Source organism: Notolepis coatsorum, assembly GCF_963971535.1.
Source record: "Notolepis coatsorum genome assembly, chromosome: 4".
NCBI classification, from domain to species: Eukaryota; Metazoa; Chordata; class Actinopteri; order Aulopiformes; family Paralepididae; genus Notolepis; species Notolepis coatsorum.
The window spans coordinates 92,928,952-92,952,270 of record NC_140168.1 but is presented as its reverse complement, the minus strand read 5'-3'; positions in this window follow the sequence as shown (position 1 = coordinate 92,952,270).

Sequence of the window (23,319 nt, the reverse complement as noted above, 5' to 3'; positions counted from 1 at the left end):
GTAGATCCCAAAATATCATTCCATAAAGGAACAAGCAAAAATAGATAAATGGCTGGGTGAGTGACTGTCTGACAAAAAGGTGGTAGTCTTCAGTGTAAGTTTACACACGAAAAACGGAATAGGTCAAGAACAGTCAAATAGATAACTCACCCAGACGAGATGCGTAATTGGAAACTGGAACAACAGTGGAGGCGAGCGCGCGCCACGGGAGCAGGTATCCAAGCGAAGGCTTCTAGGAATTCCTGGAGAACAGCACAGAGAAAAAAAGCAGCAGCAACAGCAACGGGGAAAAATATCCAGAGACAAATCAAGGCGACAAAACAAGACGATCCAACAACTTAGGGTGGGGAGAAACGGGGTATAAATAATGAGGGATCGATTGATTGAAAAGCGTGGGGAAGTGAGAGAACCAATCAGCGACGTCTCTGATGACGTCAACGGGGAGAAAGCAGTGACAGCTGGGGAATGTGATTGAAAAGCGTGGGGAAGTGAGAGAACCAATCAGCGACGTCTCTGATGACGTCAACGGGGAGAAACGTGTGAACGAGGGGATAGAACCAATTGATAGAAAAATGAATGAAAACAAAGCGAGGGTGGTTAAAGGAACAGAACGAGTGAGAGAGCAAGGACAGAAACCTCACACAGGGTTCTTCATACGGACGTTCGAACCTTTGTTTTTAATAAAAGAATTTAAATAAAAAAAATTATTCTCATATTTCATTTATACATTTTTTATTTTTATTTTTTATCCTCAAACTAAATCCTCAACTTGAATAAAGTGATTAATCTGATTAAATTAGTCTTTTTTCTTTTATTAAATCAACTTCCAGCCCCCTGTCAACTGTAAAATGATGTCAACTGTCAACCCGAATTAACATTCAGTATTCAATATGGTCTGATATTAACATTCAGTATTCAATATGGTCTGATATTAACATTCAGTATTCAATATTGTCTGATTCAATATTAACATTCAGTATTCAAGTAGAACAGCTAGCTAGCTAGCCGTTTTGGACACTCACCTTTCCACAGCAAAACGGTCGGCAAGGCACCTTGGTTGAGAAATGCAAGCTTCAATCTATATGTTGTTTAGTCTATCTGTTCAGTCCTGTTCAGTCCTGTTCCAAGATGCATAATGAGATATTCTTCTTCTTCTTCTTATTTGAATTTCCGGCAGTGTAGACGCATCGTGGCGTATTACTGCCCTCCACAATTCTTGCTTCGCCCACACTTGAGAAAGTTTACACTCCTCTTCTTCTTCTTCTCATCTTCAAAACACATTTCTATCGTCTCTGTCTCCTTCTTCTCTGCTCCTCTTGTCATACAATCACAATACAAACATCATCTCCTCTCTTGGAGGGCCCCCCCAAGAGGGGGAACCCTCCATCTCATCAAGATCTTCTTCTTCTTCTTCTTATTTGAATTTCCGGCAGAGTAGACGCATCGAGGCGTATTACTGCCCTCCGCAATTCTTTTTATGGGCTCTTCTTCTTCTCCTTCTTCTCCTTCTTTTTCTTCTTCTACTGGACCCCGTCATCACCTACATTGTCCATTGGAGTGCAGCTACTGCTGCTACTTCCTGTCTGAGCCCCCCTCCGCGGGATTTCTTATACTACACTAGTGGTGTTCCATCTTTAGGCCTCTTCAACTCACACTTTCTCCTTCTTCTCTGCTCCTCTTGCCTGTCCAATACTAATACATACACTAACGCTATATCCTCTGGTACAACTCTGAAGCATGCAGAAATGTCAGCACTGCCTCTGTGATCAACTGGTGGTTCTCATTATCCATGCCAAAGAATGATTTAAGAGAGAAGGAAGATACTCCCAGCTCTACCAGACTTTTATAAAAGATTTCCCTCTCTTTCCTATACCTTTCACATTTTAGGAAGACATGCCCGACAGTTTCAGTCTCTCCACATTCACACACCCCATCTGGATGTTTGCCCACAATGAACAAGCTACTGTTCAACCCACAGTGCCCCAGCCTCAGTCTACACATCTTCACCCTATCACTCCTTGACCCATATCCCTCCACCTTGATCTTGACCCGAGGCTGCAGAGAGAAATAGTGCCTTCCCTTGGTCCCCCTTTCCCACTCATCCTGCCACTCAGCCTCAACTCCTTTCTTTATCTTATCTCTGAGTTCTACTCTTCCCATTGAAATACCTATCTCTTCCTCCCTTCCCAGGCTCTGTTTGGCAAGGGAGTCAGCCATCTCATTCCCCGCAATCCCAGCGTGTCCCGGGACCCAACAAAACTCCACTGACCAGCCTGCCTTCGCAATCCTATATAAAACCAACATTATTTCCTGAATGAGATCAGGGCGAGCTTTAGACCCACCTGCACTCAGAGCCATCAGTGCAGCAGCCGAGTCAGAGCATATAATCACCTGGCTTGGTCCCACTTCCTCCACCCACCACAATGCCCAGAGGATGGCAAGCAACTCTGTCACAAATACTGAGCTGCCATCGGATATTCTTTGTCCCTTACCGATCCCTAACCAAGGCACCCACCACCCAAATCCTGCCCTCCCACTTCCAGGATCCACAGAGCCATCAGTGTACACCTCCAGAGCCCCTGATTCCAGAAGGAACCTCTCTATTTCCTCCACAATCTCGCCCTTATCCTCCTCCTTCAAGAACCTAAGTTCAATGACTCGATCAGGCAATAGCCAAAATGGCACTGATAGCCACCGAGTGTGCTCCGCCACTCCCCCCTGATGCAGTCTCAACTTCCTGGCCCACTGATCAATACTGGCCAAAAAAGGTTTATACTTATCCCCATCTCCTGAAAGTAAACACCTAGCTGGGAAGGACAGACTTGTCCCACTCAATTTTGCCCAGTACTGTAGCCCTAACTTTACTCTCCTCAGGTTTAGGGGCAACTCCCCCATTTCCACCAATAGTGCTGAAGAGAGAATTGTTGAATATATATAGAACACAAATGTTCTAGAATGCTCTATTATGACATCATACTGTGACATCACAAATGTTCTAGAATGCTTTATTATGACATCATACTGTACATCACAAATGTTCTAGAATGTTCTATTATGACATCATACTGTGACATACAAATGTTCTAGAATGTTCTATTATGACATCATACTGTGACATCATAAATGTTCTAGAATGCTCTATTATGACATCATACTGTGACATCACAAATGTTCTAGAACGCTCTATTATGACATCATACTGTGACATCACAAATGTTCTAGAATGCTCTATTATGACATCATACTGTGACATCACAAATGTTCTAGAATGTTCTATTATGACATCATACTGTGACATCACAAATGTTCTAGAATCTTCTATTATGACATCATACTGTGACATCACAAATGTTCTAGAATCTTCTATTATGACATCATACTGTGACATCACAACGGAACATGTTTGAGAGTCATTTGAATAATATAAATAATTATGTATGGTAAGGCTGTCCCCGAAGCCTGTTTTTGGGATCCAAACTTTGTCAGGGTTCGAACCTTCGTTTTTAATAAAAGAATTAAAATAAAAAAAAATTAATTTATTATTTTTTTATTATTTTTTATTATATATCCTCAAACTAAATCCTCAATTTGAACAAAGTGATTCAAACTTCGTCAGGGTTTTTCAAACGGACGTTCGAACCTTAGTTTTTAACACTTTGGATGCCAGTGACACGTTTTGTCGTTGGTTCATGCCGCCAGTTGAGTGCCGGCAACGCTATATCCGCTCTACCTTTGAGTGACACCTTCTCTGCTCTCCCCACAGAGATGGCAACCTCCACCCTCCTCTCAGCCCTTGCAACCTCCTTCGACAAGCTCTGTCCCCTCGTTGAGAAACCTGCCCGCCGTTCCCCACCCAGTCCATGGCTGACGGATGCAGTGAGAGAACAAAGACAGGTCCTGAGAGCGGCTGAGAGGAAGTATAGAAAGTCACGCCTCACTGCTGACATCGACACATATCACAACCTCTTGTTAACATTCTCCAAAACCATTACTAATGCCAAAGCTTCTTTCTTTCACCATAGGATCGAGGCCTCTGCCAAGAATCTTCGCAAACTGCATGCTACCATGTCCTCCCTCCTCACTCCCCCCCCACCTCCTCCTCCCTCATCTTTTTCTGCCAAAGACTTTGCGATCTTCTTTGAGGAAAAAGTGGAGAACATCCGCAGCTCCTTCTCCCAACCCCCACCCATTCCAAACGCTGAATCGAGAACCTCATCCTTCACTCTGTCATCTTTCTCTCCCATTACAGAAGCCGAGACCCTGACACTGGTAACGTCGAACCGTCCGACTACATGCCAGCTGGACCAGCTACCCTCCCCACTCCTCCAGACCATAGCACCGGACATCCTCCCATTCCTAACTGCAACCATCAACTCCTCACTCAACTCGGGGGTGGTCCCCACCTCCCTAAAACAAGCCAGAGTCACGCCCCTCATAAAAAAACCAACCCTGAACCCCACCGTCATAGCCAACTATCGTCCTGTCTCTCTTCTCTCCTTCCTTTCTAAAACACTTGAACGTGCTGTATCCAACCAACTTACTGCTTATCTCTTACAGAATGACCTCCTAGACCCCAATCAGTCTGGCTTCCGGACTGGCCACTCCACAGAAACGGCCCTCATTGCGGTCACAGAGGCACTTCACTTAGCAAAAGCGAAAGGCCTCTCCTCTGTCCTGATTCTCCTAGATCTATCTGCAGCCTTCGACACAGTCAACCATCAGATCCTCCTCGCGGCCCTCGCAGGAATGGGAGTGGCTGGATCTGCGCTGACATGGCTGACATCATACCTCAATGACCGCTCCTACCAAGTGTCATGGAGAGGGACTCTGTCGGCCACCCGCCCCCTCCGGACGGGTGTCCCCCAGGGCTCGGTCCTAGGACCCCTTCTCTTCTCCCTCTACACTAAATCACTGGGTAACATTATCACGTCTCATGGCTTCTCATATCATTGTTATGCCGATGATACTCAACTCTTCCTCTCCTTCCCTCCCTCAGATATCCACGTCTCTGAGCGGATCTCGGCCTGTCTGTCCGACATCTCCGCCTGGATGACGACCAACCACCTCAAACTGAACCTAAGCAAAACAGAATTGCTCCACCTGCCGGCCAAATCCTCCCCCCTGACCGAGCTCTCCATCACAGTCGAGAATGCAGCTGTGACCGTGTCGCCGACCGCCAAGAACCTTGGTGTTGTCCTCGACGACCAGTTGAACTTCTCTGCTCACATCGCAGCGACAACCAGAACCTGCAGATTCCTCCTGAGCAACGTCAGAAGGATACGCCCCTTCCTGACAAAAGAAGCCACCCAACTCCTCGTCCAATCAACAGTCATCTCCCGCCTCGATTACTGCAACGCACTGCTAGCTGGCCTCCCGGCCACTGCCACCAAGCCTCTTCAACTCATTCAAAACGCAGCGGCCCGCCTGATCTCAAACCTACCGAAGTCGGCCCATGTCACCCCACTTCTTAGGGACCTGCACTGGCTCCCCATTGCTGCACGTATCCGCTTCAAGGCCCTCGACCTAGCATACCGTGCGGCAAAGGGAACCGCTCCCGCCTACCTCCGGTCAATGGTCTCTAACTACACACCCTCAAGACCCCTACGCTCTGCATCTTCTGGCCGCCTCAGATCTACTCCTATCCAAGCTCCCGGAGGGTCATCAAAGAGAAGCCGCCTATTCTCAGTCCTTGCCCCACAATGGTGGAATGAACTACCCATCCCAGTTAGGACAGCCGAATCCCGTCCAATCTTTCGCCGTCGACTAAAGACTCACTTCTTCAACCATTATCTGAAATGATAAAAAAAAAAAAATCTAATCCCGACTAACCTTACTGTCATGCACTTGTCCTAATAAACTAACCTACACTGTAACACGCAACACTTTGATGAACATTGTTACTCAGCTGATAGAGTTATACCCTTCTTGCTGTCTTGTCGCACAGAACTTGTAAGTCGCTTTGGATAAAAGCGTCAGCTAAATGACTAAATGTAAATGTAATAGCGTTTGTTTGTTGTATTTTTTTTATTGGCGATTTGAATTCATATTTCATCAATCGAGCCTCACGCTAGTGTTGCAGAGTCTCTCTGAGCTCAATTGGGAAGATACCGCCCCCTATCGTCTCTCCCTGTGTAACTGCACCCCATTAGTTTAGACTGATGAAGGGGGGGGGCCAGTTTCCTCAGTTTACTTTTCCGTCAAGCCAACTGAAGCCAAATGATGTCTGTTGTGCATTTCCTGACCTGACGTTCACTAAACCTGTTGCTGTGGCTACCAACTGAGCTTGTGTGTGTTGTCAAGTTATTGCTATACGGAACCCAGCCAAAACTACAACATGGTGTCAGAAGTGGCTGAATCTTCACTCTACGCACGCCGATCTCACGGATTATAAAACCCAGCGGATTTGCGGAGTGAGTGATGAACTTTTGTTGTGCTAGTTGTTGCTAACGCTAGCAATAGCGTCTGGACGTGGCAGCAGAGCACAGAACAGAGGAGATGGAGCAGCTCAAACCACCGTCATCGCTGCTACTCACAGGAAACCTGGCCAAGAATTGGCGCAGGTGGGAGCAGCGTTTTCAACTGTATATGACAGCCACTGGAGCAATTGCAAAGGATGAAAAAATTTAAGTGGCCATACTGTTACACACAATTGGTGAAGATGCTTTGGATGTATTCAACACGTTCACATTTGTTGAGGGTGACGATGAGAAAGTGGATGCAATCCTCAAGGCTTTTGAAACATATTGCAGCCCACAGAAGAATATTGTTTTTGAACGGTACCAGTTCTGGTCCCATGGTATGGCTGATGGGATGACAGTGGACAAGTTTGTCACGGAACTGCGCCAGAAGAGCAGAAACTGTGAGTTTAAAATAAGTGAGAACGAAATGATCAGAGATAAATTGGTGTTCAGCCTGAATAATGCTGCTCTGAAAGAAAGGCTACTGAGGGAGAAGAATTTAACCCTTGAGAAAGCAGTAGATGTGTGCAGAGCATCAGAAACTGCGAGGAGCCAGATGCAAGCTATGCAAACAACACAGGCTGTGTGTGAATCATATGTGCAAGCCATAAGTAGAGCTCCAGTTCAACCAGAGAGGGCAAGATTCTACAAAGACAGGAAAACAGAAAAGAAAAACAGGGAGTGGATTGCACAATGCAACAAGTGTGGGAGAACACATGAACCACGCCAGTGTCTGGCTTATGGTGCTGTATGCCACAAATGTAACAGGCAAAACCATTTTGCGAGGATGTGTTCCACACCAGCTGACAGGACGGGCACCCAAACATACAAAACAGTAATAAGACGTGGTGTCCACGACATTGAGACTGAGGTAGATGTAGACTCACTGTTTATAGGTACTGTGTCATGTGTGGAAGTGGATGCAGTCACTAAAAGTAAAGACACTGCATGGTACACTATGGCCAATGTGAGGAATGTCCCGGTCAAATTCAAGATTGACCCGGGGGCGGATGGAAACGTGCTGCCTATGTCCATTGTAAAGACATTTCCAGGTTGTATCCAGCTACAGCCCACAAGAACAGTGCTGGTAGCTTATGGAGGGAACAGTCTGAAGCCTGAAGGGACCGTGACACTGATGTGTGAAACTGCCAAGGCTAAAGCCAAGCTTGATTTCTATGTGATCACAACACTCTTCAACACCGTGCTCTTAATCGAGTGGATGAGCCATCGTCTGAGCTGTGTACATTCAACACACCATGAGGCCGCTTTAAGAGATTGCCATTTGGCATCAAGTCAGCCAGTGAAGTGTTTCAGCAGAAGAACAGTGAGACCTTCGGTGACATAGAAGGGGTACATATCATAGCTGATGACATGATAATCGCTGCATCTTCAGACCAAGAGCACGCTGAAATCCTCCAGCAGGTCATGAAGAGGGCACAAGCTGCCAATGTCAAGTTCAACAAAGACAAAATCCAGTTCAAAGTCGACACAGTGAAATACATGGGCCACATCATCACACCAGAGGGTGTTAAACCTGATGACGCAAAGGTGATAGCCATCGCCAACATGCCGGCACCGGAAGACAAGAAAGGCCTCCAGAGATTGTTAGGCATGACAAAATACTTGGCCCAATACATTCCGGGGGAAGCCACAATAACTGCTCCTCTGAGACAGCTGCTGAGAAAGGATGCAGCATGGCAGTGGGCCCATGAACATGATGCAGCGCTGGAAAGTCTGAAGGCTGCTCTCATTCAAGCCCCAAGTCTCAAGTTTTATGACAAACACAAACACTTGACAATCCAAGCGGATGCGTCTAAAGATGGATTGGGGGCGTGTCTTTTACAGGAAGGCTACCCGCTGAGCTATGCCTCCCGAGCATTGTCAGACACAGAGAAAAATTATGCTCAAATAGAAAAGGAGCTGTTGGCGATTGTGTTTGCAGCCAAGCGGTTCCATCAGTACATATATGGGCAGACAGTGAGTGTGCAGTCGGATCATACACCTCTGGAAGTCATCTTTAAGAAACATCTAAGCAAAGCACCAGCTAGACTACAGCGGATGCTTCTCCAGCTGCAGTGCTATGATCTTGAAATCACATACACTCCAGGAAAAGACATGCATGTTGCCGACACACTCTCGTGCAGTGGTGAAAGGGCATGTTGGAGATCTCACTGAGAATCTGTTTGAGGAGAAAGTGGTGTATGCGATGGAGGCCACAGATGCTTTGAGTGAAAACATGCTCAAGCAACTCCAGGAAGCAACTGCAGCAGACAAAGTGTTGCAGGCGGTGATACAAGCACACCAAAATGGCTGGCCAGAACGGAGACAACGCTGTGATGGCATATTACACCAATACTGGCCGATGCGTCACACAGTGAGCATCAGAGATGGTGTAGTAATAACGGAAGACAAGATCATCATTCCTCAGAGCATGAGAGCAGTAATCATGGATAAATTGCATCTTGCACACCAAGGTGTCCAGCGAATGAAAGCCCATGCCAGGAAGGTCCTATACTGGCCAGGAATGGCACAGGACATAGAGAAAAAAGTGGAAATGTGTGCCACATGTCAACAGATGCAGCCACAAAACCAAAGAGAACCTCTCCAGTCACATGAGATACCAGAACTGCCATGGATGAAACTGGGGACCGACATATTTGAGCTGCATGGACAATCCTATCTAGTGATTGTTGACTACCTGACCAAGTACCCAGAAGTGCTAAACCTACCAGACAAGACTGCCCACTCAGTCATACAAAGGATGAAGTCAGTCTTCTCCAGACATGGGATCCCCAAAGAGCTAGTGATCATGTTCCTTTTGCGAGCTGTGAGATGCAGAGGTTTGCTGCAGAATGGGGCATCAAAATCACACACTCTATCCCTGGATACCCACAGTCCAATGGACTTGCAGAGAGTATGGTCAAAATGGTGAAACGCACTCTGAAGAAGGCAGCTAAAACAGACACTGACCCGCATCTGGCTTTGCTGTCATTGAGAAACACACCGGTGACAGGCCTAGATGTCTCCCCAGCGCAGATGTTGATGGGACGTGTCCTGAGAAGCCCGCTGCCGTGCACCAGCGCAGTGTTGCAGCCATCCACCCCAAGTAACATACATAACAGGCTCCAACACCTGCAGGCACGACGGGAGAAGTACTACAATGTGGGTACCAGACCACTATCGGTACTGACTCCTGGAACCACAGTACACATGAAAACAAGGCAAGGCTGAAAGCCTGCTGTCGTGTTGAGCAAGAGAGTAGAGCCACGCTCTTACAGTGTGGAATCACCGGCAGGCGTGATCTTCAGGAGAAACAGATGCCACCTGAGGACGGTTCATCCAAGTCTGCTTGAGAATGCTGATCCTGAGTATGCTGATCCTGAGTCCATCGACCAGCCAGAAACTCTGCGGGAGGAGCCACGGACTCTGCGGGACGAGCCACGGACTCTGCGGGATGAGCCGCCTGCCCAGAACCAGCCCTCCCAGTCCAGCACGGGCGACTCCCCTACATGCCGCACCAGATCTGGGAGAGCTGTCGTGCCGCCTGTGAGATACAGCAACAGCGATTATGACACAAGCCAACGCTGAAGGTTGAGCTCCACCGGTGGGCTATGTTCTGGAACCTGTGGCCCCAAGCAACTGATACTGACAATATGAATTTATTATTTGTTACATTATTCCTGTTGGTAAGCTATTGGGAAAAGTGATTGAAGTATTTAGCTAATTATGGTCTGCAGTAAGAGAGTAATAACTTTTACTAAAAGTAATAACTTTTCCTTAAGAAAGGGGGATGTGATATATGGTACTCGGGTTCGATTAAGAGCGGTGTTAAAGTGTGTTGTGATCGACTAATGATGTCTGTTGTGCATTTCCTGACCTGACGTTCACTAAACCTGTTGCTGTGGCTACCAACTGAGCTTGTGTGTGTTGTCAAGTTATTGCTATACGGAACCCAGCCAAAACTACAACAATCGCCGGCCCTCAAAACAGCGTGGAATATGTATTTCCAGCACCCAACGCTGAATCAATAAACGCGATCGATATTTGGAATGGCGATCAGGAATTGGAATAATCTTTTTGGATAACATCTGATCTGAGGTAAAGAATCTATTTGACCAGTCTTAGGATAATCAGAGCTGTTTTCACCTATATATCAACGTGTCCCATATGTGTGTGTGGCTGTGAGTGTGTGCTCGCTGATCAGGAAATAAGATAATCGATTTTCAGCCCGCTTCCCTAGCGTGCATAAGTACACATATACTATCGATAATCTAGCATTTATTTGAAAACGATTCATAAATAGGCCGAAAAATTACAACGTTTTTGTGTATGCCCGAATATTCCAGTAAATGCCGTTTATCACGGAATCTATATATTTTCCTGAAAAACAAGGGCTTTTCAAAATGCTATAAACCGATTCAAAAACAATCCGTTTTGACAATGTTGAGTTCAAGTTTCAAGTTTATTTATTAGTTGTCATACAGAAGTACAGAATATTTTTATACAAAATGCTTCTTTCTGTTACGCTCCAGAGACTGCGCTAGACAAGATAGATAAGTATAAAATAAAATAAGTATAGCAAGTATAAAATAGAAGTCACGTACGTAGGCACAAGTGTTCAGTATGTACATATGTACAATGTTCAATGCAGAGTAGAAGTAACTGAGTTACCATACAATATACTATACAATATACTAATATATAATATACTATATAGTGCAAAGCAGAAATGGGATGAGGTACAATTTAGGTACAATTTACAGTAAGGTGTAATGAGGTATGGGTTATAGTGCAAATTATTTACCAATAAATATAAAGTGTGTTTAGGTGTTCTAAAGTGTGTAAGTGGGTGCTGCAGTGAGTTGTTTGTTTAAAGTGAGTGTGTGCGTGTGGATGTGTGTGCTGTGAGTGCATTTGATGGTTGTTACATAGTGTTATTGTTCGTTGAGCATCCTGATGGCCTGGGGATAGAAGCTTCTTCTGAGTCTTTCTGTGCTTACCATGAGACTCCGGTATCGCTTGCCTGACCGCAGCAGTTCAAAGAGGCAGTTGTTTGGGTGGCTGGAGTCTTTGATAATTCTCTCATTACCCATGCACCGCTTGTTGTAAATGTTCTGGAGAGTGGGAAGCCCCCCTCCAATTGTGCGTTTGGCTGAACGGGCCACTCTCTGTAGTCTGCTACAGTCTTGTGCGGTGCTATTCCCAAACCAGGAGGTGATATTGCCAGTCAGGATGCTCTCTATTGTACATGAGTAGAAGTTATTAAGGATCTTCTGACTGACTTGGAACTTCCTTAGGCGCCTGAGGAAGTAGAGGCGTTGTCGTGCCTTCTTCACAACACTGTCAATGTGTGTGGTCCATGTCAAGTCCTCGGATATGTGGACTCCGAGGTACTTAAAACTGTTCACTCTCTCAACCGGTGCCCTGTCGATGCTGAGGGGGCTGTAGTCCCTGACCCCCGACCTCCTAAAGTCCACAATCATATCCTTTGTTTTGCTGACGTTCAGGGAGAGGCTGTTCTCTTGACACCATCCCGCTAGGACCTTGACCTCTTCCAGGTAGGCCCTCTCATCGTTTGCAGAGATCAGGCCCACCACTACTGTGTCGTCAGCAAATTTGATGATTGTGTTGTTGTTCTGCTGTGCCACACAGTCATGTGTGTACAGGGAGTAGAGGAGGGGACTCAGAACACAGCCCTGGGGGGCCCCTATGTTGAGAGTGATGGATGAGGAGGTGCAGTTGCCTGCTCTCACCACCTGGGGTCTGCCCGTCAGGAAGTCCAAGACCCACTGGCAGAGGTCATAGTTCAAGTTCAAGCCCAGGTCCCTGAGCTTGGCTATGCGTTTGGAGGGGACTATGGTATTGAATGCTGAGCTGTAGTCGATGAACAGCATTCTCACATAGTTCCCCTGCCTCTTGTCCAGGTGTGATGCTGCTGTGTGCAGCACATGGGCTATGGCGTCCTCCATGGACCTGTTGGGGCGGTATGCAAATTGCAGGGGGTCCAGGTTGATTGGGAGGGAGGAGCAGATGTAGCCCTTTACTAGCTTCTCAAAGCACTTCATGGCTATGGAGGTGAGAGCTACAGGGCGATAGTCGTTGAGGCAAGCAGGCTTGGATTTTTTGTGACTTCTTCAGACAGGTGGGGATGACAGCCTGTTCCAAGGACAGGTTAAATATGTCAGTGAATACTGGGGCCAGTTGGTCGGCATAGACTTTTAGGACGCGGCCGGGGATGCCGTCCGGTCCTGCTGCCTTCCTGATATTCACTTTCTTAAAGGTCCTCCTCACCTCATGTTCTGTTACCCTGAACACTGAGTCTCCATCAGCAGACCCCCCCCTCCATTGCAGTGGCCTGTAGGCTGGTGTTGTTATTCCCAGCCTCAAACCTTGCATATAAGGTATTGAGATCATTTGCTAAGGGGATGTCACTGTTCAGTTTGAGGGAGGTGCCTTTGTAATCTGTCATCGTTCTGAGGCGCTGCCACATACCTCTAGAGTTAGCCTGTTCAAACTGAAGTAAAATTGTATTCCTGTAGCGCCTCTTTGCTTCTATTACTACTCTCCTGATGTTGTATTTCGCCACCTTGTGGTCATTCATGTTGCCTGCCACAATCCCGGCGTTGTATGCTGAGGTGCGCGCTTTCAGAGCTTCACGGACGGATTTGTCTACCCAGGGTTTTTGGTTTGGGTAAACTCTAATTGTGGTAGTGGGGGATTGTTTCTTCCACCAAAGTACGAACAAAGTCCAGCACTGTCTCCGTGTAGTCATTGATGTTATCTGTGTTATCGCGGAACACCCCCCAGTCTGTACATTCCAGTGCAGCTTGGAGTGCGCCCTCTGATTCTACAGTTCATTTCTGCACCTCTCGCGAGACTACCGGTGCGCATTTGAGTCTTTGTTTATACTCCGGCGTGAGGAAGATGGCGGCATGATCCGACTTGCCGAAGCCAATGGCAGAATGAGCCTTGTAGCCACACTTGAATTGCGAGTAGCAATGGTCTAGAATATTATCGCCTCTGGTGTTACAAGTCACATGCTGGTAGAAGTCTGGCAATACTTTTCTCAGATTGGTGCTATTGAAATCGCCCACAACCACAATGGCAGCGTCAATATTAGCTGCCTGGATTCTATTTACCTCGTCATGAAGCAGGGACAGCGCGTCGCCTGTGTTTGCTTGCAGTGGAATATACACTCCGACCAAGATGATGGACGTTAACTCTCTCGGGAGAAAGAAAAGCCGACACTTGATGGATATATATTCCAGGTTGGGGGAGCAGTGGTTCGAAAGCTCGTTCACGTTGCCTGGATCGCTCCACTTGTTGTTCAACATGAAGGCTATCCCACCTCCCCGCTGCTTGCCGGATTCTGCTGTACGATCCTTGCGGTGGATGAAGAAGTGGTCGGCCGGTTGGATAGCGTGGTCTGGGACGTCCGGCGTCAACCATGTCTCGGTGAAGCAGAGAACGTTACAATCTCTAACGTCTCTTTGGAATTGAATCCTTGCTCTGATGTCGTCCAGTTTATTGTCTATTGATTGTACATTGGCTAGCAATATACTGGGTAGTGGCGTTCGGTGTCGCCTGGCTCGCAGTCTGTTTCGGACACCGGCTATTTTTCCTCGTCGCCTGGATCCTTTGTTGCGTGGGTCGAGGTATGGTCCCATTGTCCTCAAGATCTCGGCGGGCCACTGTTGTTGTTCGGCGAGCTGATCCAGAGAGTAATCCAGTTGGTACATTTCCCGTAATCCAATGTCTATGAGTGACTGATGGTCATACACATTAAATGCACCTACAGTTGGTACAAACAAAACTCTTAAAACTATAAATATTAACAAAAGTAAGCACAGTCTCGACGGAGTGCACAGATAGGCAGCCGGTTTTAGCAGCGTCATTGATAAACGACGGGCAGATTAGACACAGCCATAATTTAAGACAGAGATTATGCGTTCACAACGCTATCATTGAAGTGGGTGCTGGCATTTAACCACGTTTTACCATGTTAACTAGTGGCATCCAAAGTGTTAATAAAAAAATAAATAAAAAATAAAATAATTTTATAAATTCTTTATTTTTATTTTTTTTAATCCTCAAACTAAATCCTCAATTTGAATAAAGTGATTCAAACTTCGTCAGGGCTGGGGGGCGGTCAGGTGGCGTAGCGGAGATTGCGCTCGTCACCAATGCAAGAGGTTGCGGTCTCGACTCCCGGAGCCAGCATTGCTTGGGGCTTGGGCTGATCGCTATACTAACCCGCTTGGCTGGGTTAGGGGGAGGCAAGTCAAGGGTGGGGATCTGGCGATGTGGACAGCGATGCCCACAGGTCAGGTCTGGGCGCAGAACCAGATGGAGGCAGCGTGCCCTCCCACGCGTTACACTTCACCAATGAGAGTCCTCGCTGCCAGGTGAAAAAAGAGTCACTGGCTGTCGCCGCGCGTATCGGAGGAAGCGTGCGGATGACCTCAGGATTCCCCTGTACCGATCAGTAGGAGAACATGCGCACAACACAATAAACAGGTAGGGGAGGGGGGAATTGGCACAACGACCAAATTGGGACGGGGAGAAAACAGAAAAATCTGAGAAAGAGAGGATGGATAAAAAAAGAATTATTAAAAAAAAAACGTCATCAGGGTTTTTCGAACGGACGTTCGAACCTTCGTTTTTAATTTAAAAAAAAGTATTAAAAAAAGAATTCTCATTTTTATAATTTCTTTTCTTCTTTTTTTTTTACTTTTTATATCCTCAAACTCAATCCTCAATTTGAATAAAGTGATTAATCTGATTAAATTAGTATTTTTTCTTTTATTATTTTGTTAGTGATGTAATCAAAAATAACACTTGGGCGGAAAAAAACGATAATATACGATTGGTAAACACTCCGATTAACCAAAACACTTAAAAGAAAACTGGATGAATTATTATAATAATATGTGGTTGGCACTTATTTATCATTGCTATTGTAGATAACTGTGGCAATTCTAGAGTTAATACATGTAAATTGTTTTATTCATTGATAACCCAAAAAAAACATTATCTACTTGAGGAGAGAATGTGTATATCTGTGTTTTAACTTTGTGTACACACTTACCGCCCATAATGGGAGTACTGTAGGTATGCGTTACTCATAAATGGTTTCTGCTTGGGGAGAAGTCTTGGTTTTGGGGAGAGTAATACTTAGGGTTTCCAACCTGCTCTACTTCTAGAAACAAAACAGTGAACAAAATGTGTATTTTATCAGCTTTAGGGGCTACAGGCGTGTAGTTCACCAGTTTGATAAGAATCTATTATTTGGGAAACAGAAAATACTCTGTTACACTTGTAGGGCTGGGCGATATGGCCAAAAATTATATTGTGATAACGATATCGATAACAATATCATATCACGCGATATCCATAATTATCGATATTGTTAATAAAAAAATATATATTTTTTTTAAACAACAGATGTATGTTTATTTTGCATCAATTATTTGTCGTTGCCGCCATCTTTAGTGTTACAGCCCCTCACACTCCAGTTCTCAGGCTGCAGCTGGTTTGAAAGCGAAAGTAAACAGGCTTCTCTGCTGGCTGTGGCACCAGGGGATTGAACAGTTCTGGCTCTGCTAGTTTCTTTTCTATCTTTTGGCGCTTTTTTGGTAGACAAACCACTGCACATGTGCACCGTGACTCGTGACTGGAGACTAGCTCTGCTAGCACACATAGCCTACTGTCAGGGCCGCCTGGGAGAAATGCGAGGCCCTTTGCGAGATTTAAACGCTTTAACTTCACAAAGGCAACATGAATATACATAGATCCAAAAGGACAAAGATCAACACTTAAATCCAAAGAGAAGAGGGTCTATACCAGAGAAAACAAAGCAGCAAGGAGCCAATGGCCGACATCAGCTAAATAGGCTAGCCAGATACTGACACCAGGCCACACACAGCTTTGGCCAACGCTACCCAAGCTACACAAACGACCAAGACAATGAATTCACACACAGCACATGTCGTATCTCCAAATGTTGTGAAGTAACATATGTTTTGCCTGGAAAAAAACATCGTTATTAACAAAACATTCGGGAGGGGAAGGAAGGAAGAGTGGGGTAATGTCATGACATCTTACCTGCACCAAGGAACGCAGGGCGAAAGGCCGCAACACAGGTCTCCACGTTGACGAAAGGCCTCTCGCTGGCGGGACAAAAAGAAGCTATGGCCGGGGCCTTGTCATGGTGCAGGCCCGACTACATCTTCTGTCAAAGATGATGTCGTAGTCAGAGAGTGCCAGGGCCCGCTATTCTCACGGCTAATGTCAATGGTCGTAGCACAAGCTAACAGCTAACTCTAGGCTAACTGATAGCATCAAGCTAACGTTCCCAGGCGAGCGAAAACGAGCAGCTAACGTCGTAGCTAAACAGCTAACTGGCTAACAGTTAGCTCAACCCGGCTATCGCTAACCACTAGCTAACGCAGAAGCAAGCTATGCGGCTACCACTGAAAAACTGTACAACGTGAGAAAAGCAATACAGGCCAACACTTCAGACAGCCGCTGTGTTTTCCTCTTCTCATACGAAGAGAGAAGGGAAAAAGAAGGCAATACACGTCCCACTACAGAGTGGTGTTTACCATAGCGGTGCCGGCAACAAGTCCCTCGCGGACTATAGCCGACTTGAGCATGGAGATATTCTCATAATGAAACACCAAGTTCACCTCCCTCGCACCAGGTGCTGACACCAGGCCACACACCTTTAGCTACTAGTACTACAACAGCTAGTTGGCCCATTTGGCTCCCGAGAGAGAGAGAGAGAGAGAGAGAGAGATATCCACGGCGGGAATAGAATAGAGTGCATTAAAAAACTCACCAAACGTCCAAGAGGATGGAGACAACCGCGTGGAGTTGACGAAGTTCATCTGCCAAACGACCGTCCTCTTCATCTTGGCATAACAATGCTGCACGCGCTGTCTCTAGGTTAGCTAACGCTAGTTAGCCTTTAGCTAAGCTAGCTACTAGCCGACATCATCATGGCTATATCCCGACTGAACCACACGTTAGCACTCAATATTATAACGTAGCTAAAGCTAACTAGCTGTCCCTGTCTTTAGCCGGGATGGCTAGCCTGACTGAACTGTCTAACATGCAACAACTTTCATCTTCAGTCCATCTGCCGAACGATGTCCTCTTCATCTTAGCTGGCATAACCTCCAATGCTGCACGCGCGAAATAGTCAGACTCTACCTTACCTGTAACCCCTCCCCTCATTGAAACCAATTCTGCTGCAGAGCCTCAGAGCTGCCTCCAATAGTGTATCTGCAGAGCCAATAGTGTATCTGCAGAGCCGCAGAGCCAGGAACAAGTCAGACACATTCTACAAACGTGTCTAATGTGAAATATATAAGCATATAAGCAAAACTAGATTTGAGGTCTGTGATGAAAAAGGGCCTCGCTGGAAGGGGGGCCTCGCAATAAATAAATAAATAAATAAATTTTTTTTTTTTTTTTTTTTTAATTTTTTTTTTGTGCGAGGCCCCCCTTCCCGCGAGGCCCTGTGCGACCGCACTGCTCGCACACCCCCTGAGGCGGCCCTGCCTACTGTGTACACACAGACAGTTTCAAACTGTATTTTACATTAAAAAGCAAACAAAATAAATGGACAAGAGAAAAATAAATCTCAATTTGGTCAGTATTGTCATTTGGACAAGCAAAGCCATTACTTTAAGTTGCAGGCAAGAAAGACAAGTCTGTCAACTGTCTCTGGGTTTAAACATTTTTTTAAATAAAAGACATTTCTTTTTTTTCCGATATCGATTATTAAAATATATTGCGATAATTATCATTATCGTTATATCGCCCAGCCCGAACCACTTGAATATGTAAACACCATGTCTTATGCCTCACCATAGTGTGAACAATATGTATATATATATACACCATCTTATATATCTTTACATATTGTTTTCAATGGAATTCTTTTTGGTCTCATGCAGTGATGGGAATAACGGCGTTACTAATGGCGTTCGTTTTTTCAGTAACGAGTAATCTCTTCCAATCTTACTAACGCCGTTACCGCTACTTACAAAAAATGCGGTGTGTTACTATGATTGAATCTGTTTTTTTCATCAGACAGATCTCTGCGCCGAGAAGCAATACTTTTTTCCCTTGATTAGTGGACAGTGCGCGATTGGCTGAGGTTGAGTAAAATGTCATGGTAAGCCAATCAGAGGTAGAGGTGGGCAGGTGTTTGAAAGCATCCAGGGTCTGACACACAGTAAACGTGAGACCGCGGTCCATGTACGTTTTGATAGTTGGTTTGGCAAGCCCAAATAATCCAAAACTAATCCAACAAACAACACAAGCGAGCAGTCAACGACAGACCGCGGGTCCATGAGCGTTTTTTGTTCACTCTTCTGTTAGTTGTGTTGCAGTGCAGGGCACTACACAGTAGTGGAGGCTACAGCTTTATCAACAGTGCTGCACTTCCTGGTTTAATAGCACAGTATTCAGGTGCTCACTGCTCAGAGATATATATATATATAATGTATGTCATGCATGTCTTAAATGACATGATTAGATTAGTTTAGATGATTAGATTAGATTCTTATATCTGTATGTTGTGTATGTCATAAATGTCATGAATTGAAAATGGGGGACCCTGATGTAAACAAGACGAAAGTCTTTCTCTGGTCTGCATTCCCTTAACAATTGTGTGTATTGAGCTGTACTGTACTGTACTCATTCTGCAATCTGTTAATTAAAATGTTCAATCAATCAGTATATATTTGTTATTTATTTTTGGTATAGTGCTTAACAAGCATAATTTAATGTTGCCCAGTTGTGGCCTGTTGTACACGGCCACCTGGTAGCGAGAACGCAGCAGAGCTGTGTCCAGCTGGGTCCCCGACTGTAGGCCAGGAATGTTGAAGTGGAGGTCGATCAGCAGGAGTGGATGGGGCCTAGGATTCACTGACCTAGGGATGGTACGCCGGTCCTTCTTGCCCTCCAGGGCGATCAGCGGTAGCTCCCCACACACCCACACTTCCCCCAATACTTCCTGGGCCCTCCCACACCCGATGGCAGTAAGATGGATGATATATTCGCTCCCCAAAGCAGTACCCTTCCTTAATGATGAGTGGAGACCTTTCACAATGAACTATAGGCAGGGGGTAGGCAAAGGGTTAAACAGTAATGAGCATTACCCGGAGATAAAAGGGTTAGACAGAATGCACATTAAAGACACACACACAGTGCTCCCATTTACGTCTCCTTTACTGAAGGCTGATACACGTTACACGTTATCGCATACCTATTAAGGCTACTTCCACACTGGGCACCTAGTGCTCTCACTCCATATTACAGACACAGTAATAACCTCTTCCCTTTAAGGGTTATCTACTGCTCCGCTTCTCTGTAGGTGGGGAACAGGGTAAGGAGTAAAGGAGTTCAATGGGATTTTTATAAAGAAACACACGTTATTATTACACTCAAACCAAATTGACAGTGGGCCCACGTTATCAAATAAAAGTCCTATCTACAGCCGGCTTTTCCCCAAAATAATAAATGGTCGGGGCGCCCCTAAACACTGCCGCCAGCGTCAGTTCAAAGCACCGTTTATCTTCGCCCTTAGAGAGCCCGCGCCACACAGAGAAAATGTCTACGATAAAGTTTCAGCACTCAGAGCGCCGCTGTACTTATCCAAATGGCGGGCCTGCTCTCACCACCAACCATCCGTGTGGTAAGATGGCCGTCGGGAGATCCCGCGATAACAGGCAGCGGGGCTGGGTAGACACTGGGCAGGTGACTGCTGGAGTAACGGATCGGAGGGGCTGGAGGAGCGTGCAGTGTAGTGACGTCCGCTGCTGGGCTAAACTGTGGTGCTAGCCTAACTGAAGCTAAGCTGTGGGTCGTGGTGAACCCCCTGTCATAACGCATATACACAGCTAAACGCAAGGTGGACAATATCTACCACCTGGTCTTCGGCAGTCGTTCGTCTGCTGGTTCATTCACAATGTCTCTTCCGCATTAACTAAACGCTAAGCTATCGCATACTCATTCATCCACAATGCTCATTCATCCACAATGCCCATTCATCTACAATGTCTCTTTAATAACCCGCTTCGTAACTGGGTTTATCTCTCACGTGGTGAATCTCCAGATCCGTGCGTCCTCCTCCCTCTGTGGAAAACGATGAAGAGGAAGCCCCTCCCTCGGCACCGCGCTCTGAGCCCATCCTTCTTCACCGGTGTCTCCCTGCCCAACGTAACCACCAGTTCCCTCTGGCGGCACCTGTATCCTGTCCCACTATGAAGTGTCCATGTTAGGATAGGGACCCGTCAAGAGAGGTAGCAAGTTAAGTGTCAAGGTTAGGGTAGGGAGGATCAAGAGCGGTCAGCCGGTTACACAACGTCCTCGCGGACACAGGGAATGCAAAGAATTAGCGTTAGACACATTGAATAATTGTCAGACATATTCAGGTGTCTACATTTCCCCCTACTTTAAACTTGCAAAGTCCTCATGCAAGTTACACAACCCCCAGTTTAGTGGGGTGACACCAGTTTAATACACACATGTATACGGTCCTTAGACCAACAGTTTCACACAACTATTCAAAATTTGCAAACACTGTTAGACGAACACACTCTTCAGCACGTAGTTGTGACGATACCGGGCGGGTAGCCGACCTCTGGTGCTCCTCTGTGGCCGGATTGGTCCGACTCCTCCCCTTTCAGACCCCGTGTCGGACTCGTCTGTTCCCACCGACAGGTCGTCGGCCGCGGCCTCGTCTTCCTGAGCCACAGGTTGGTCGCCTGCATCGCCCTCCTCGCCCCCGTCTTCGCCGTCCTCTCCTGATGGGTCCGACTCCACCTCTCCTCCCGCGTCGGGCACGACCTCAGCGACGACCCGAGGGGACCTGGGTGGGTTACACGCCCTGGGACACGGTTCCCGAGGACGATAGATGGCGGGCGACACGTCTGTCTCGGACGAGCTCCGCGAGCGCGTAGGAGTTCTCCGGGGGACCCGCGCACGCCCTTCGCGGTCGGAATTGGGAAAGGTACAGGGCTTGAGCTGGACCCGATGGACAGTCCTCTCCGGGCCCCCTTCTTCAGGCCGGACAGTGAAGACAGGCGTCCCTTCGTGGCTCTGTGCAACCACCAGATAGGGCGTATGTTCCCATTTGTCCTGGATCTTATTACGACCCCTGGGTCGGTGGTTCCTCAACAGAACCCGGTCTCCGGCCCTTACGAGAGGATTCTGGACTTGCGGTTGTAGATCCGTTTTCGTCTATGAGACGTATGCTTAGCTGTGGCTCCCGCGGCCTCCGCAGCAGCCTTCAGTCGCTCGAGGTGCCCTTGGACCCATTCGTCCAAGTTCTCTGCATCGCCGTCCACGGCATCTTTGCATCCCTCCCGAAGAGCAAGTAGAAGGGGGCGTACCCCGTGGAAGAGTGCACGTGGCAGTTGTACGTAAGTACCAGCTCTGGCAGGTGTTCTTTCCAGTCCCGCTTCTTGTCCGCTGGGCAAGCTGTGCAGCATATCATGCATAGTCCGGTTAAACCTCTCGCATTGGCCGTTCCCCTGGGGGTGGTAGGGCATAGTACGGCTCTTAGAGATCCCGTAAAGTCTACAGAGTTCTTTGATGATGCTAGATTCAAAATTTCGACCTTGGTCGGCATGGAGCCGAGCGGGGCCGCCGTAGTACACAAACCAATGCCGGATGAGTGCGGCGGCGGTGGTCTTGGCGGTCTGATCTTTGGTCGGGATGGCGATAGTGAATCGGGTAAACATATCGGTCAACACCATGATGTTCTCGTAGCCGCCCGTCGACATCTCCAACATGGTAAAGTCCATGGCTAGGACTTCCATGGGCGCAGTCACGTTGGTGCAGGTCATCGGGCCTGTGACTTAGGGAATACGTCCCGGGCCAGTGCACACCGCTTGCATTGTTGCACCCAGCCATTCACCTCCGCTGCCATTCCTATCCAGAAGTAACTTCGCCTCATCAGATCTATAGTCCCCCGCCTGCCGAAGTGTCCCCCGTAGTCGTGTTGGGTCTCATATATGTGTCGCCGCAGGGCCGTCGGCACCACCAGTTGCAGGACCTCTTCCCCGTCTCGGGGGGCGGTAACGCGTCAAAACAGTACTTGATCGTGTAGACGGAACCGCTCCCATTGCCTGTATAATTTGCGGAGGCATGGGTTCACATCCTCCAACAAGGCTTTGGTGGGTGGGGTCCCACGAGTCACCGCCTGCCATACTGGTCCCAGTTCGGGGTCTTCCGCCTGGAATTGCCGTAGTTCGTCCAAGCTGTATCCGCTGTTCCCCTTCTGCGGCACTATTTGTCTTGCGACAGGGTCGGTCCGGTCCTCTGGGCCTAGGCGAGCCCGGACTTCTTCCGCCGGGATCACTATGAAGCCTTTGTCGGCCGGCCTTGCGGCTGGAGCGGGGGCCCGCGACGGGCGGGTCCGCGCCTCGGGGCTCAGATGGGCACGGACTCCCAGTCGAGTATGAACGCCTTCCGCAGTGATCGCTAGAAAGTCTTTTTCGGTGTCCGCTACTTCTGGTTCTTCTTTCTCATTTACATAAATGATATGAAGAATGCCTGTTCATCAGACCTTTTTCTTTATGCGGATGACTCAGCCATTCTGGTCTCCCATAAGGACTTGGCAGTAGTGGAGAGGACCCTTAGTGAGGAGCTATCAAATGTGCAGACATGGCTGTCAGATAACAAACTATCTCTTCATCTAGGAAAAACAGAGGCCATCCTGTTTGGATCAAAGAAACGGCTTGGTAAAGATATTGAAATGAAGGTAAGAGTAGGTGAAAAGCAAATAACAAACAAGGATTCTGTTGTATATCTAGGCTGCATACTGGACAAACATCTTACAGGA